Source organism: Carassius carassius, chromosome 22, assembly GCF_963082965.1.
Source record: "Carassius carassius chromosome 22, fCarCar2.1, whole genome shotgun sequence".
Classification (NCBI taxonomy): domain Eukaryota; kingdom Metazoa; phylum Chordata; class Actinopteri; order Cypriniformes; family Cyprinidae; genus Carassius; species Carassius carassius.
The window spans coordinates 23,221,944-23,236,465 of record NC_081776.1 but is presented as its reverse complement, the minus strand read 5'-3'; the positions used below and the strand labels follow the sequence as shown (position 1 = coordinate 23,236,465).

Genomic DNA, 14,522 nt, shown 5'->3' with positions numbered 1-14,522 from the left:
GTCCTTTGCTCCGCCCTTGTGGGTTTCTGTCTCATCTGCTCAGCTGTGATGGTCCTCTGCTCCACCCTGGTGGGCTTCTGTCTCGTCTGCATGGCTGTGGTGGTCCTCTGCTCTGCCCTTGTGGGTTTCTGTCTCATCTACTCAGCTGTGATGGTCCTCTGCTCCACCCTGGTGGGCTTCTGTCTCGTCTGCCTGGCTGTGGTGGTCCTCTGCTCCGCCCTTGTGGGTTTCTGTCTCATCTGCTCAGCTGTGATGGTCCTCTGCTCCACCCTGGTGGGCTTCTGTCTCGTCTGCATGGCTGTGGTGGTCATCTGCTCCGCCCTGGTGGGCTTTTGTCTCGTCTGCTCGACTGTGGTGGTCCTCTGCTCCACCTTGGTGGGCTTCTGTCTTGTCTGCTCGGCTGTGGTGGTCCTCTGCTCCACGCTGGTGGGCTTCGGTCCCGTCTGCTCGGCTGTGGTGGGCTCCAGTTCCGCCTGCTCCACCCTGGATTCCTGCTCTGTTGGCACTGCCCTGAACTTTCTGATCCGACCTGGCCCCCTGAACTGTCTGATCCACCCTGGCTACCTGCTAAGACATCACTTCCTGTCCCTGTTCCCCTCTATGGACCTGGCCCTCCGTCCCTACCCCTGATCCTCCACCATTCCACCTCCCTCCTGGTCTCCTTGTTTTGTTTTTGTTGTTTTTTCGCTTCCTGTCCCTGTTCCCCTCCATAGACTTGGCCCCCCATCCCTCCCCCTGATCCTCCACCATTCCACCTCCCTCCTGGTCTCTTTGGTTTGTTTTTTTGTGTTTTCAGAGGAGCACCTGGAAGCTGCTCCTTAGAGGGGGCTGATGTCACAGTGTCTGGTCTGTGTATCCCTGGGTGTCCACTAGAGGTCTCACTTCCCCATATTGTCACCCCACTTCAGTACTGCATTTCTTTACTGTCACTTCGTGACATACGGTCACCGCTTCTGTTAGTTTGGACAGTGTGTTTATTTCATCATTCCTGACCCTAGTTTATGTTTTTTTTATGGTTTTTAGTTTAATTATGTTCAGGTTTGTTGTTATCATGTGTACATTAGTTTAGTTCTGTTTGTTTCCTTTGCCAGTCGTGTTAATGCTAACCCATGTGTTGGATTAAAGACTTTATAAACCTTCATCCCATAGTGTGAGAGAAGATCAATCCTTAACGTAAATGTAAAGCAGTGTTTATTTTGTTTATTTTTGTTTTATTCGTTTTCTTTGGCTAGCTTTTTTCCTGCCATGGACCTTTGCCATACTCCTCCTGTGTCTTATGCAGGGAGATCACTCCCTCATGGAGCACATGGATGAATTCCTGCCCTTCAGACCACCTTCCCGGATGACTGCCTTTGCTCATTCTTGCGTGCTGGCCTGAACAAAGTTGTCCAGGGAGGGTCCTGGAGGGAGCTTTGTTGTTTATGTGGAGTGGGTGCTGAGCTCCTGAAGATCTGCCTTAACCATCGGCCTCACGGATGAAGATGCCAGATCCCCTCCCAATACAATGCCCAGCCAGTCACCACCCCGCTGCGAGGAGAGACAACCTGAGCCCACCACAGACGTAGAGAGTGCATCAGCCTCAACATCATGTCCATTTCCAGGAGGAGCGACCAGGCTTGACACCATCAGCGAGCCAGGGAACCACATCTGAAAAGTTGTGTGTGCCGACTGTTTCATCCATTGCCAAGGGAATACTCATGGAATTTGTGGGAATTAATGCCCACCAACCCTCCTGCCTCTGAGAGTGAGAGCATGCTGGCATGAACATTGTTTTTAGTGTGGAGAGTTTAAGACTGCCAGCCTGATTCCTTCTTGACCCACTGGTCCAGCCCAGCCTCTCTCTCCCACATTTTCTCCAAATTGTTTTGCCTACTCAGCCCTGATTAGTTACCTTTGTCCCCCATCAGTTCCTGTTTCACCTTCTCTCAATAGTGGGGCTCCATCTCGGGCCTGCCGGGAGTCTTCATCTCCTGGACATGAGGAGCCTGTCACCCAGACTCCTTTGCCTGTGCTCCTCCCACCCTTGTTTCCAGCGTGGACCACTGACCATTTGGCCATAATTCAGCTCCACCTGGGTTGGACTTTACCATGCCTCTGCTGTGGACTTGGGGGCCATGTACTAATCTCCAGCCCTCCACAATTTTGGCTACGTCCGCTTAAGGAGGACCCCTCAGGCTCCACCTCCTTCCCTGGTTTCTCCAACTCATCCTCTGGCCTCCAAATCTCGGGTGATTGTTGCTGCGGCTTTCTGGATCCTTTGCGTCGCTCCGCCTCCTCTGCTTCCTGTCTGCACCGTGGGCTCCACCTCCATCGCTGTTGTCACCTCCAGTCATCCCCATGGTAGTGTGTTTTCTGATCACGCCTTGGCCCCTCCCTCCAGCAACACCACCATGGAGCGCAGTCCTGGCTGTTGCCTGGGTTTTCATCTGCCCTCTCCTGCTCAAGGTCATCTCCTCCACCTGCACCTCCCTGATTTTAGTTTGTCGTCCTATTCCCGGTTATCTGGTCTCCTCCAGAACCACCTCCTGTATATCTCTGCCTGTTTTGCATACCTTTGCCAGCCCCTTTCACCATCCCTTCACCCTCTCCTCATCCTCCTCGCCACCTCATCCTTCACTCTATGACGTAAGTAAGTTTGTGCCTTCCGGGGGGGTGCGTACTGTCATAATTTCTGTCAGTTTGGACTCTGTTTTCATCGATCCTGCCCTAGTTTATTGGTTGTCATGGTTATTCATTTGGTTTTGCTCAGGCATGTCTTATCAGGTGTAAATTAGTTTGTGTTTCCTTTGTCCAGTCTCGTTAACGTTGCCCTGTGTGTTGGATTAAAGAATTTATAAACCTTCATCTTCATCTTTGCGCGTTTATTGACAGCATAGCATGACAAATATTAGTTGTATTTACAGTTTATTTTTATGTCTCAAGATGATTTCACATCTGTAATAAAAACCCTTAATGTGCTACAATCCGTTTACTGGCTTCACATTCTCACAAGTTGTTATTAGTACATTAAGTGTTATTATTTTTATACATTTTGTAATTGACGTTTATCTCTTTAACATCACCTTCTAAAATGTCTTTACATTTTTGTATGCCTGCACTCACTTGCATTGTGACTTGCATTTTAGTTTACTATGGTTTACACGTTGGGACGTGCAGAGAATGTTGTTTTTCAGAGGCAGAGAAAATTATGTTTTTCAGAGAAAATACAGGAAGAATTAACATTTCCTGAAATTCTATATTTATAGTTATTAAAACACTTTATGTTTACCTCTACAACAACACTTGTTTCTGGAAATACCTTTTTATTTGTCCTGTCACCAAATTTAATTGTTGGCTTTTTTGGTTTTGCAGTGACTTTGGTGTTGGGTCAGGGCTTAGCACAGACATTTGAAGGGGCAATGGCCGAAACCAAGAAAAAAGGCACCAAACAACCCCCCACAGTTTCATCTTTGCTTGTCCATTCAGCAGGATGTTTTATTCACTTATTTACGTAACAAACACTTAGTCTACACTTCAAATGTGCAAATAATTTACCTGTACATACAAAACTGTGTATTGGAATATACCTGCACATACGAATGTAAATTTGTATATTGTTATTCCTTATTTAATTGTCCTTTTTCTCTCTCTCGCTCTGTGTTTTCTCAAACAGCATTTCTTATCATATTATCAGAAACTATTAGGGAGGGGGGGGGGGTCAATGGAAGTCTTTAACTCTCATGGGTTTACATGTGATGTCCAGCGTTGCATTTCAATTACGAACAACAAATTTGACAAATCTCTTCTCCGAATTGAAATTGTCAATAACTGTTCTAGTGGTGTTAATGTTGAAAACTGTTCTGTGAAAGCTTTGGTTGGTTGGTTATCATGCTTGGGACTTGTGGCACAGAATGTTTTATGGCTTCCTGAGGAATTTTGGCTCATGTTTCAAACACAGCCCTGATCGACTCTTTAATTAATATAAACAAACTCCACGGTGTTGCTAAGCTAATGAAACCGTTGCATTTACATTGAAGACTATTCTAAAGCCACTAGCCTCAAAGGTTAGCAGTTAGCATTACCATCCAGTGGATGAATAGTGTGTGTTTGGGCAACGCTGACGTGATTTAACCCTTTAAACATCTTAACTAGCACTTGTTAGTCTCTTTCTCTTTTATTGCTCTTTTCTCACTATACCACTTATTTTCATTTTACTAGAAAGGGAAATACCGACTCACAATTATTAATTGTCAAATTGAAATTTAATTGAAACATTACATTTATTGTGAATCATTCAAAATTTCCCTCTCAGATCATTTCATATGATCCTTTATTTCTAGTATTCTCTTTTGGGCCTAATTATTTTAGGAATGAATAAGCCTTGAACTTGAAAGTTTAAGTAAACTTATTCTACCTAATTTATTTATTACCCATCTGAATATATGCTATTCAGACCTTTACTTATTTGATTGCGTTTTACCCCTCTTCCTGTTTTGGTTATACACTTAACCACTATTGTTTTACTTATTGATTTCCTCTATTTAATTTCATTTTTGCATATTTTGCCCATTTATTATTATTTTTTTTAAATTTTACTTTTTCTTACCATTTCTTTACTTAGTGTATCCTAGCTTGGGAACGACACACCTGAGCCCTAAAAGGAGACATTGTTATCCCTCACTACAAGTTCAAATAAATTAGAAAGACAACTCTCTTTCACTTAAAGTTTATTTTGTTTGATTAGTTGTGCAGCAACTAAAACAACGCTCTCCTTGAAGTTGAGATAACTGCTACTGAGACTTACCATCTCCGTCCTCTCTCTCCTTTCCTTTCCTCTTCACTTTTAACATTTGTAGGACATGTAAGAACCATCAATCAATTCTAAGTGAATTAAATACACAATCATGTCAAAGACGACGAATCATCCTTATGAATTTGATTGTAATCATCCTCTCCCTTGTTCTTCCTAACCTCCCTACATTTGGAAACGCAATCCAAGTTTAGCATCTCATCCAACATTGAGATAAATTTAATAGAGATACGTGCTGAACATCTGTTGCCTTCGCAGCCTCCCTGGTGAGCGGTCCAACTGTAAGGTGTACGGTGTAAATCCTGTCAGACTAAGGAAAGAGATATCAGCATTATTATTGTATTCTTTTGTCCAAAACAAGAAATATAATAATATTGTTTACCTTTTTGATAACATTTAATTGGAAAAAAAATATTTTCCTAATTTGAAAAACATAAATTTGTGCTTGTCATTGAATTTGTTTTTCACCTTTCTCTTTTTTCCTCTTCCTCATTAGAGTGACAAAGTCTTCACATCTCTAGTCTACTTAGACACCCTGAGACCAACACCGTCATCATCACACTTCACTAGTGGTTCACAATCACTGATACAACACTTAGTTGTCCTGCAACACATAGGCTTTTACTCCACACAGATCTGTGTCAGTCTCTCTTCTCCCTAGCGTGCCAACATGCCGCAGACTGCAGACCCCATTGCCCATGGGGATGATGTGAACACTTGGCTGAGAGGCATGACAGACAGCCTCACTCCAAAGACATTTGAACTGTTATTATTTTTAATAATAATCCTAATCCTGAGAAGATTCTTGACACAAGATTCAAGCCAGAACAACAACCACGAGGAGCTAGTCAAGATCACGAGCTCAACTAAGCTATGCCTTCACAACCCAGCTGAAACTGAGCGACAAGCACATCACCCACCTTCAAGAGGAGCTGACACGTGCTCAACGTCGCATAGACAAGCTGGAAGTGAAAGTTCAAGATCAACTCAAAGCACCCAGCAAGAGGGAGCAGGAAACAACGGAACATGTTAAGCTCCAAGCAGCCCTGGAAGCAGCTCAGCTCGACCAGCAACATGCAACGGCTGCTCAGAAAGACCTGGTAAACAGACTCCAGTATGCAGAACAGCTACTAGAGAAAGCCAAGATAGACATCAGAAACAAGAATTCTGAAATCAGTGCTTTGAAAGACCACCTTGAAATGTACAGAACTGAAACGGACAATCTGACCCAACAACTAGACGATATTAATGATGAGCTCTACATGGTCAGAAAAGAACTCCAATGTGCTTACAAGCAGAAACAAGAGCCAAGAAAAGAGAAACCTCTCCTAGCCTCATCACTGCTGAGCAGAACCGAGTCCCACGTCAAAGAACTGGCATATGATGAAAGGAGCGAAAGGCCACAACCTAAAACCTCACCTGCCTTCGCCACACAACCCTTTCCTGCCAACGAAAGAAAACCTCCCGTCCAAGACCTTGGAGCTGCACACGGGATGACCATCAAAGACCTCAACAAGCTGTCTAAAAACATCAGAAGGTTCAACCCGGACTCCACAGAGAGCCCCGTCATCCAGGCTTACCTGCGAGATATCGAATTTCATCTGGAAATGAGCCCTCATGTGACTGACAGAGACTGGTTATACCTCCTTAGAGTCACATCCAGTCCCGAGGTACGAAACTTTCTAGATCGACAGCCCAGTCAAACCAAGTCAAACTATCAGCGACTTCGTGAGGTCCTGATTAAAGAGTTGACAGACCCAGAGTCTGAACATGGACTGTTAACTGCCTTGGAAACCAAACAAGGTCGACAAGAGACTCCACAAGCTTACTACAACCGACTCCGACAAGCCTACTTTGGTGCACACAACAACCCTGACCGTGAAGAGGATGTGAACTTCAAAAGCCTCTTTCTAAGAAATCTGCACCCTGGAGTCAGTCACCATCTAGGTGTCATGACCTGTCCGAACTCCATGACCATCCAACAGTTGCGTGACCTAACACAGAAGGCCTATAACAAGCAGAAGATGGCCTCAAAGAAAGGTAACAGATCCTCCACACTCTTGAACTCTGTCAACAAAGACTCAAGCCTTGCACTGGACGACACCCAGTGGCATCACAACGCCAGAGGCTTCCATCAAGAGCACAGAGAGCGTGACGCCCATATCCACGACCGTTTTCAGCCCAACTGCTGGAAAAATTCATAGGACCAGCCACGCCTCTCAAGAAACCAAAACGATAACATCTGGAAACCTAACCAGATATCCAAAGGTAATCACCTGACTCATCCAAGAACAACTCGTGTGGGTAAGCGACAACAAAACCCACCTCAGCACCACTCAGACATGCACAGTGCTGAGTACTCACAAGAACATGACAGCTTACAGTCAGAAGACATGAAACAAGTCATGAAACAACTGAGAGAGTTCCTTCAAGACAATTCACATGCATATGTCCACAAAGTTGAGTCGTGCTCGCTGTGACCAGCGACAGAACGGAAGGCCGGTGATCACCTGGTGCACCACATCAGAGATGACAAGCACCTGTTCAACAACGACCCAGAACGAACAAGTCTTCACGTCCAACCGTTGATGAAAAATCTGAGGTACCAAAGGACATCACCTCAGTCACTAACAAACTGTCAAATGAACTCCAACTCCAAGAACCACATTCCCTGTCTGTGCAACAGCAACCACCAGAGCACAGAAGGTCAGAAAGTCTGCTACAGCAAGAAGGCACCACAAGAAGAATGCACACATAGGAGACAAAGTTTTGCACCTTTGACTATCATGTTATAATCACTTATTGTGTATGTCTTTTAATAACTATGGGATAACTTAAGGATTCATAATCATGTTTGGTATGTTTGTGATGGAAACTGCTTGCTTTAATTAGTCCAGACAATCAAAAATTTATCAAATGTATCATATTTGTGTTATAAGAATCATGTCCAAAATTATACCCTACAAGAGCGGGAAAATTCGAAGATAAACATATGATTTATGATGCCCCCGAGCCAAGACAATATCTGATTGGTCAAGACAACATTTGAGGTGTGGCCAACAGTCCAGTTTAAATACACAGGACACCATAAAATATCGGCTTTTAGTTGTAAGCTTTTAGTATCTAGCTTTGCTTCTGCTACTAGTCATGCCAGCTTTTAGTCTCTAGCTAGCTAGGCTTTTAGTCTGTAGCTATGCTTCTGCTACTAGTCATGCCAGCTTTGTAGTTCTAGCCTTGCTTTGGCTATCAGTCATGCCAGCTTTTAGCTTTGCTTCTTAGCTTTAGCTTTTAGCCATGCTGTTTGTCATCACTGTTCTTTGAGCGCGGTTCCAGCGTGCTTCAGCCTGCATGCCTGCTGCTACTTAGCCACGATGAGAAGAAACACCACCTATAGTCTCGTCAAACTTTACTTTCTTTTCTTTACCTTTTGAGAGTTTCGTGTTCTGAGTTAAGTTTTGTAACGTTGAGTCTCCGACGCCTGACCTCGGGTGCCCGTTCAACTTCAACCAGACACACAACCGTCTTCAGCCAACCCTCAACCAGGGTTTCCCAAGACGTCACTTCAACGACTACTGAACTTCCAGCCAATCAGCGACATCGGGAAAATCCCCTTTCAACGACAACAAAGGGGACTCCCTTTTCACAGGAGACGCAAGTAACCTCCAGACTGTGACCTTTACTGGTGTATCTAATATAATTTTAACCTCATTGAGGAACTCAATGCGAGGGCTAATTATGTGATTGATGGTTGTTCATGTCTATGCAATTTAACCTATTGCTGTAAACTTGGGATTCCATATTTCCATTCTCTTAAACTCATATTTTCCTAACTTTCGATCTTCCTGCAACTTGTGTGAATGTGTGAGTGTGTGCGTTTATGTGTTAGATTAGTTTACATGTCTTAGATATCTAATAAAGCCTTATTCATATTGAAAAGAGAAGTATCTTGTGTTTTGTGCTTACAAGTTAATGCCTTAAACTGCCGATCTTGTTACTGTGCTAATTGATAGTGTTTTCACTATACTTTGGATATTAATATCCAGCGCAGATTTGATGTTAAACGGCTCGTTCAGTGAATCGCAGGGCGTCTCAGTGATCAGCCGTGAAACAGTGATTCTGTTCAAATTCCCTTTAAAATCTTAAATGATTCCCTTTGAGCTAAATTGACCCGTTTCCTTTACAAAGCAAACACCCATCTCTTCTTAAAAGTATGTGTTAAAAGAGCTGCCTGCTGTAACGTTAGCCTATATCCCGCTTAGCCGTGTTCTTCTTTTATTTTTAATTTGTACATATACTGTTTGAATGACAGCTTGGTAAATCTGCTGACGATCAAATATTCAACGTCGCTACTCATAATTACTTGGTACATTATCAGCACAGCGGGGAATGTTCAAACTTTGTCGTCCTATTCCCGGTTATCTGTCTTCCTTTAGAACCACCACCTGCATAACTCTGCCTGTTTGCCATCCCTTTGCCAGCCCCTTTCACCATCCCGTCACCCTCTCCTCATCCTCCTCGCTGCCTCATTCTTCACTCTGTGACGTAAGGTCGTGCCTTCCGGGAAGGTGCGTACTATCACAATTTCTGTTAGTTATGACTCTGTTTGTGTCAGGTCCCCGTGGACTCTCCAGAGTCGATACAGGTCCCCGTGGACCCACAAGAAGTCGAGTCAGGTCCCAGTGGACCCTCCAGAGTCCAGTCAGGTCCCAGTGGACTCTCCAGAGTCGAGTCAGGTCCCCGTGGACTCTCCAGAGCCGAGTCAGGACCTCGTGGACTCTCCAGAGTCTAGTCAGATCACCGCTGACCATCCAGAGTCAGATCAAGCCACCATTGACCGTCCAGAGTCAGGTAAAGTCACCGGTGACCGTTCAGAGTCAAGTCAAGTCACCATTAACACCCATGAGTGAAGTAAAACCACAGTTAAACCTCATGAGTCAAGTCAAGTCACCATTGATCGCCGTGAATAAAGTCAGGTCACCGTTGATCTCCATGGACAGGGTCAAGTCATGGTTGGTCTTTATGAGCCCAGTCAGATCATCACCGTTCTTCCAGAACTTCATCATATCTCAGTAGATCTTCCAGAGCTTCGTCATATCACAACAGATCATCCAGAGCCTGGTCACGTCTCAGCTGAAATTCCAGAGCATCGTCACATCCTGTCTGTTGCACCCAGCAATGCTCTCTCAGCCCGTTTTATTGCTGTCAAGGAGACTGTTACGGCGGTGGAACCTCCAGAGGTGGCGGCAACTGCTGCAGAACCTTCAGAGGCCATCTACCCTCTCGTCATGGCTATGGAGTCCGCTTATGAACTCATTGCCTGTCTTGTTATGGCCATGGAGGCCATCTATGAACTCAGCGCCTGCCCTTTCATGGCCATGGAGGCCATCTACCATCTCATCATGGCCACGGAGGCCGCCATTAACCTGTTCATGTTCTCTGTTTCAGTCCTAGCTGACCAGACTCGCTTTCCTGTGCCATCGACTCCACTGAGGTGGTCCTCTGCTCCGCCCTTGTGGGTTTCTGTCTCATTTGCTCGGCTGTGGTTGTCCTCTGCTCCGCCCTGGTGGGCTTCTGTCTCGTCTGCATGGCTGTGGTGGTCCTCTGCTCCGCCCTTGTGGGTTTCTGTCTCATCTGCTCAGCTGTGATGGTCCTCTGCTCCACCCTGGTGGGCTTCTGTCTCATCTGCATGGCTGTTGTGGTCCTCTGCTCCGCCCTTGTGGGTTTCTGTCTCATCTGCTCAGGTGTGATGGTCCTCTGCTCCACCCTGGTGGGCTTCTGTCTCGTCTGCCTGGCTGTGGTGGTCCTCTGCTCCGCCCTGGTGGGCTTTTGTCTCGTCTGCTCGGCTGTGGTGGTCCTCTGCTCCACCTTGGTGGGCTTCTGTATTGTCTGCTCGGCTGTGGTGGTCCTCTGCTCCACCCTGGTGGGCTTCGGTCCCATCTGCTCGGCTGTGGTGGGCTCCAGTTCCGCCTGCTCCACCCTGGATTCCTGCTCTGTCGGCATTGCCCTGAACTTTCTGATCCGACCTGGCCCCCTGAACTGTCTGATTCACCCTGGCTACCTGCTAAGAAATCACTTCCTGTCCCTGTTCCCCTCTATGGACCTGGCCCTCCGTCCCTCCCCCTGATCCTCCACCATTCCACCTCCCTACTGGTCTCCTTGTTTTGTTTTTGTTGTTTTTTCGCTTCCTGTCCCTGTTCCCCTCCATAGACTTGGCCCCCCATCCCTCCCCCTGATCCTCCACCATTCCACCTCCCTCCTGGTCTCTTTGGTTTGTTTATTGTGTTTTCAGAGGAGCACCTGGAAGCTGCTCCTTAGAGGGGGCTGATGTCACAGTGTCTGGTCTGTGTATCCCTGAGTGTCCACTAGAGGTCTCTCTTCCCCATATTGTCACCCCACTTCAGTACTGCATTTCTTTACTGTCACTTCGTGACATACGTTCATCGCTTCTGTTAGTTTGGACAGTGTGTTTATTTCATCATTCCTGCCCCTAGTTTATGGTTTTTAGTTTAATTATGTTCAGGTTTGTTGTTACCATATGTATATTAGTTTAGTTCTGTTTGTTTCCTTTGCCAGTCGTGTTAATGCTAACTCATGTGTTGGATTAAAGACTTTATAAACCTTCATCCCATAGTGTGAGAGAAGATCAAACCTTAAAGTAAGTGTAAAGCAGTGTTTATTTTGTTTATTTTTGTTTTATTCGTTTTCTTTGGCTAGCTTTTTTCCTGCCATGGACCTTTGCCATACTCCTCCTGTGTCTTAAGCAGGGAGATCACTCCCTCATGGAGCACATGGATGAATTCCTGCCCTTCAGACCACCTTCCCGGATGACTGCCTTTGCTCATTCTTGCGTGCTGGCCTGAACAAAGTTGTCCATGGAGGGTCCTGGAGGGAGCTTTGTCGTTTATGTGGAGGGGGTGCTGAGCTCCTGAAGATCTGCCTTAACCATCGGCCTCACGGATGAAGATGCCAGATCCCCTCCCAATACAATGCCCAGCCAGTCACCACCCCGCTGCGAGGAGAGACAGCCTGAGCCCACCACAGACGTAGAGAGTGCATCAGCCTCAACATCAAGTCCATTTCCAGGAGGAGCGACCAGGCTTGACACCATCAGTGAGCCAGGGAACCGCATCTGAACAGTTGAGTACGCTGACTGTCTCATCCATTGCCAAGGGAATACTCATGGAATTTGTGGGAATTAATGCCCACCAACCCTCCTGCCTCTGAGAGTGAGAGCATGCTGGCATGAACATTGTTTTTAGTGTGGAGAGTTTAAGACTGCCAGCCTGATTCCTTCTTGACCCACTGGTCCAGCCCATCCTCTCTCACTCACATTTTCTCCAAATTGTTTTGCCTACTCAGCCCTGTTCAGTTACCTTTGTACCCCATCAGTTCCTGTTTCCTGTGAGGCTCCATCTCGGGCCTGCCAGGAGTCTTCATCTCCTGGACCTGAGGAGCCTGTCACCCAGACTCCTTTGCCTGTGCTCCTCCCACCCTTGTTTCCAGCATGGACCACTGACCATTTGGCCATTATTCAGCTCCACCTGGGTTGGACTTCACCATGCCTCTGCTGTGGACTTGGGGGCCATGTACTAATCTCCAGCCCTCCACAATTTTGGCTACGTCCGCTTAAGGAGGACCCCTCAGGCTCCACCTCCTTCCCTGGTTTCTCCAACTCATCCTCTGGCCTCCAGATCCTAACCTAAATCTCGGGTGATTGTTGCTGCGGCTTTCTGGATCCTTTGCGTCGCTCCGCCTCCTCTGCTTCCTGTCTGGACCGTGGGCTCCACCTCCATTGCTGTTGTCACCTCCAGTCATCCCCATGGCAGTGTGTTTTGTGCCTTCCGGGAAGGTGCGTATTGTTACAATTTTTGTTAGTTTGGACTCTTTTTTCATCGATCCTGCCCTAGTTTATTGGTTGTCATGGTTATTAATTTGGTTTTGCTCAGGCATGTCTTATCAGGTGTAAATTAGTTTGTGTTTCCTTTGTCCAGTCTCGTTAACGTTGCCCTGTGTTGTGGATTAAAGAATTTATAAACCTTCATCTTCATCTTTGCACGTTTATTGACAGCGTAGCATGACAAATATTAGTTGTATTTACAGTTTATTTTTATGTCTCAAGATGATTTCACATCTGTAATAAAAACCCTTAACGTGCTACAATCCGTTTACTGGCTTTACATTCTCACAAGTTGTTATTAGTACATGAAGTGTTATTACTTTTATACATTTTGTAATTGACGTTTATCTCTTTAACATCACCTTCTACAATGTCTTTACATTTATGTATGCCTGCACTCACTTGCATTGTGACTTGCATTTTAGTTTGCTATTGTTTACACGTTGGGACATGCAGAGAATGTTGCTTTTCAGAGGCAGAGAAAATTATGTTTGTCATACCTGCACATGCAAATGTAAATTAGTATATTGTCATTCAAAGAAATAAGCAGCATTTCTAATTTATTTCATTAACACACTAGTTCACTTTAAGTGTTGAACATCAGAACTGGGAAACAGTGGCGACTCGCAGCTTTTAAAATACAGGAGGCATACTAATTGTATTGGTCTGGGGATCCCTGCCGATTATTATTATCATTATTATCATTATTATTATTATTTGCTTAAACACTTTAAAACGACTCTTTGGTTGCTTTTAGACAGAAAACGTAAAGGAAACGACAAGATAATATAACTTCACTTACCTGGCCTATTACGTAAAGCAAACATCCATCCCTTATTAAAAGTCTGTGTTAAAAGAGCTGACTGCTGTAACGTTAGCCTATATCCAGCTTAGCTGAGTTCTTCTTTTATTCATTAAGTGTTGTTATTTTTATACATTTGTAATTGACTTTTATCTCTTTACCATCACCTTCTAAAATGTCTTTACATTTTTGTATGCCTGCACTCACTTGCATTGTGACTTGCATTTTAGTTTACTATGGTTTACACGTTGGGACGTGCAGAGAATGTTGTTTTTCAGAGGCAGAGAAAATACAGGAAGAATTAACATTTCCTGAAATTCTATATTTATAGTTATTAAAACACTTTATGTTTACCTCTACAACAACACCTGTTTCTGGAAATACCTTTTTATTTGTCCTGTCACCAAATTTAATTGTTGGCTTTTTTGGTTTTGCAGTGACTTTGGTGTTGGGTCAGGGCTTAGCACAGACATTTGAAGGGGCAATGGCCGAAACCAAGAAAAAAGGCACCAAACCACCCCCCACAGTTTCATCTTTGCTTGTCCATTCAGTAGGATGTTTTATTCACTTATTTACGTAAAAACACTTAGTCTACACTACAAATGTGCAAATAATTTACCTGTACATACAAAACTGTGTATTGGAATATACCTGCACATACAAATGTAAATTTGTATATCGTTATTCCTTATTTAATTGTCCTTTTTCTCTCTCTCTTTCTCTGTTTTCTCAAACAGCATTTCTTATCATATTAGCAGAAACTATTAGCGAACAGCTTCGTCTGGGGATCCCTGCCGACTATTATTATCATTATTAATATAATTTTTGGCTTAACCACTTTAAAATGACTCTTTGGTTGCTTTTAGACACAAAACGTGAAGGAAACGACAAGATAATGTGATTTCACTTACGTGGCCTATCACCTTAAAGCAAACACCCATCTCTTCTTAAAAGTCTGTGTTAAAAGAGCTGCCTGCTGTAACGTTAGCCTATATCCCGCTTAGCCGTGTTCTTCTTTTATTTTTAATTTGTAC

General features: G+C 44.7%; 1 pseudogene; it reads left to right on the top strand.

Moving 5' to 3' along the window:
• Positions 1-5,389: 5,389 nt before the first annotated feature.
• On the top strand, positions 5,390-7,503 carry LOC132099248 (uncharacterized; annotated as a pseudogene).
• The last annotated feature ends 7,019 nt before the right edge of the window (positions 7,504-14,522 follow it).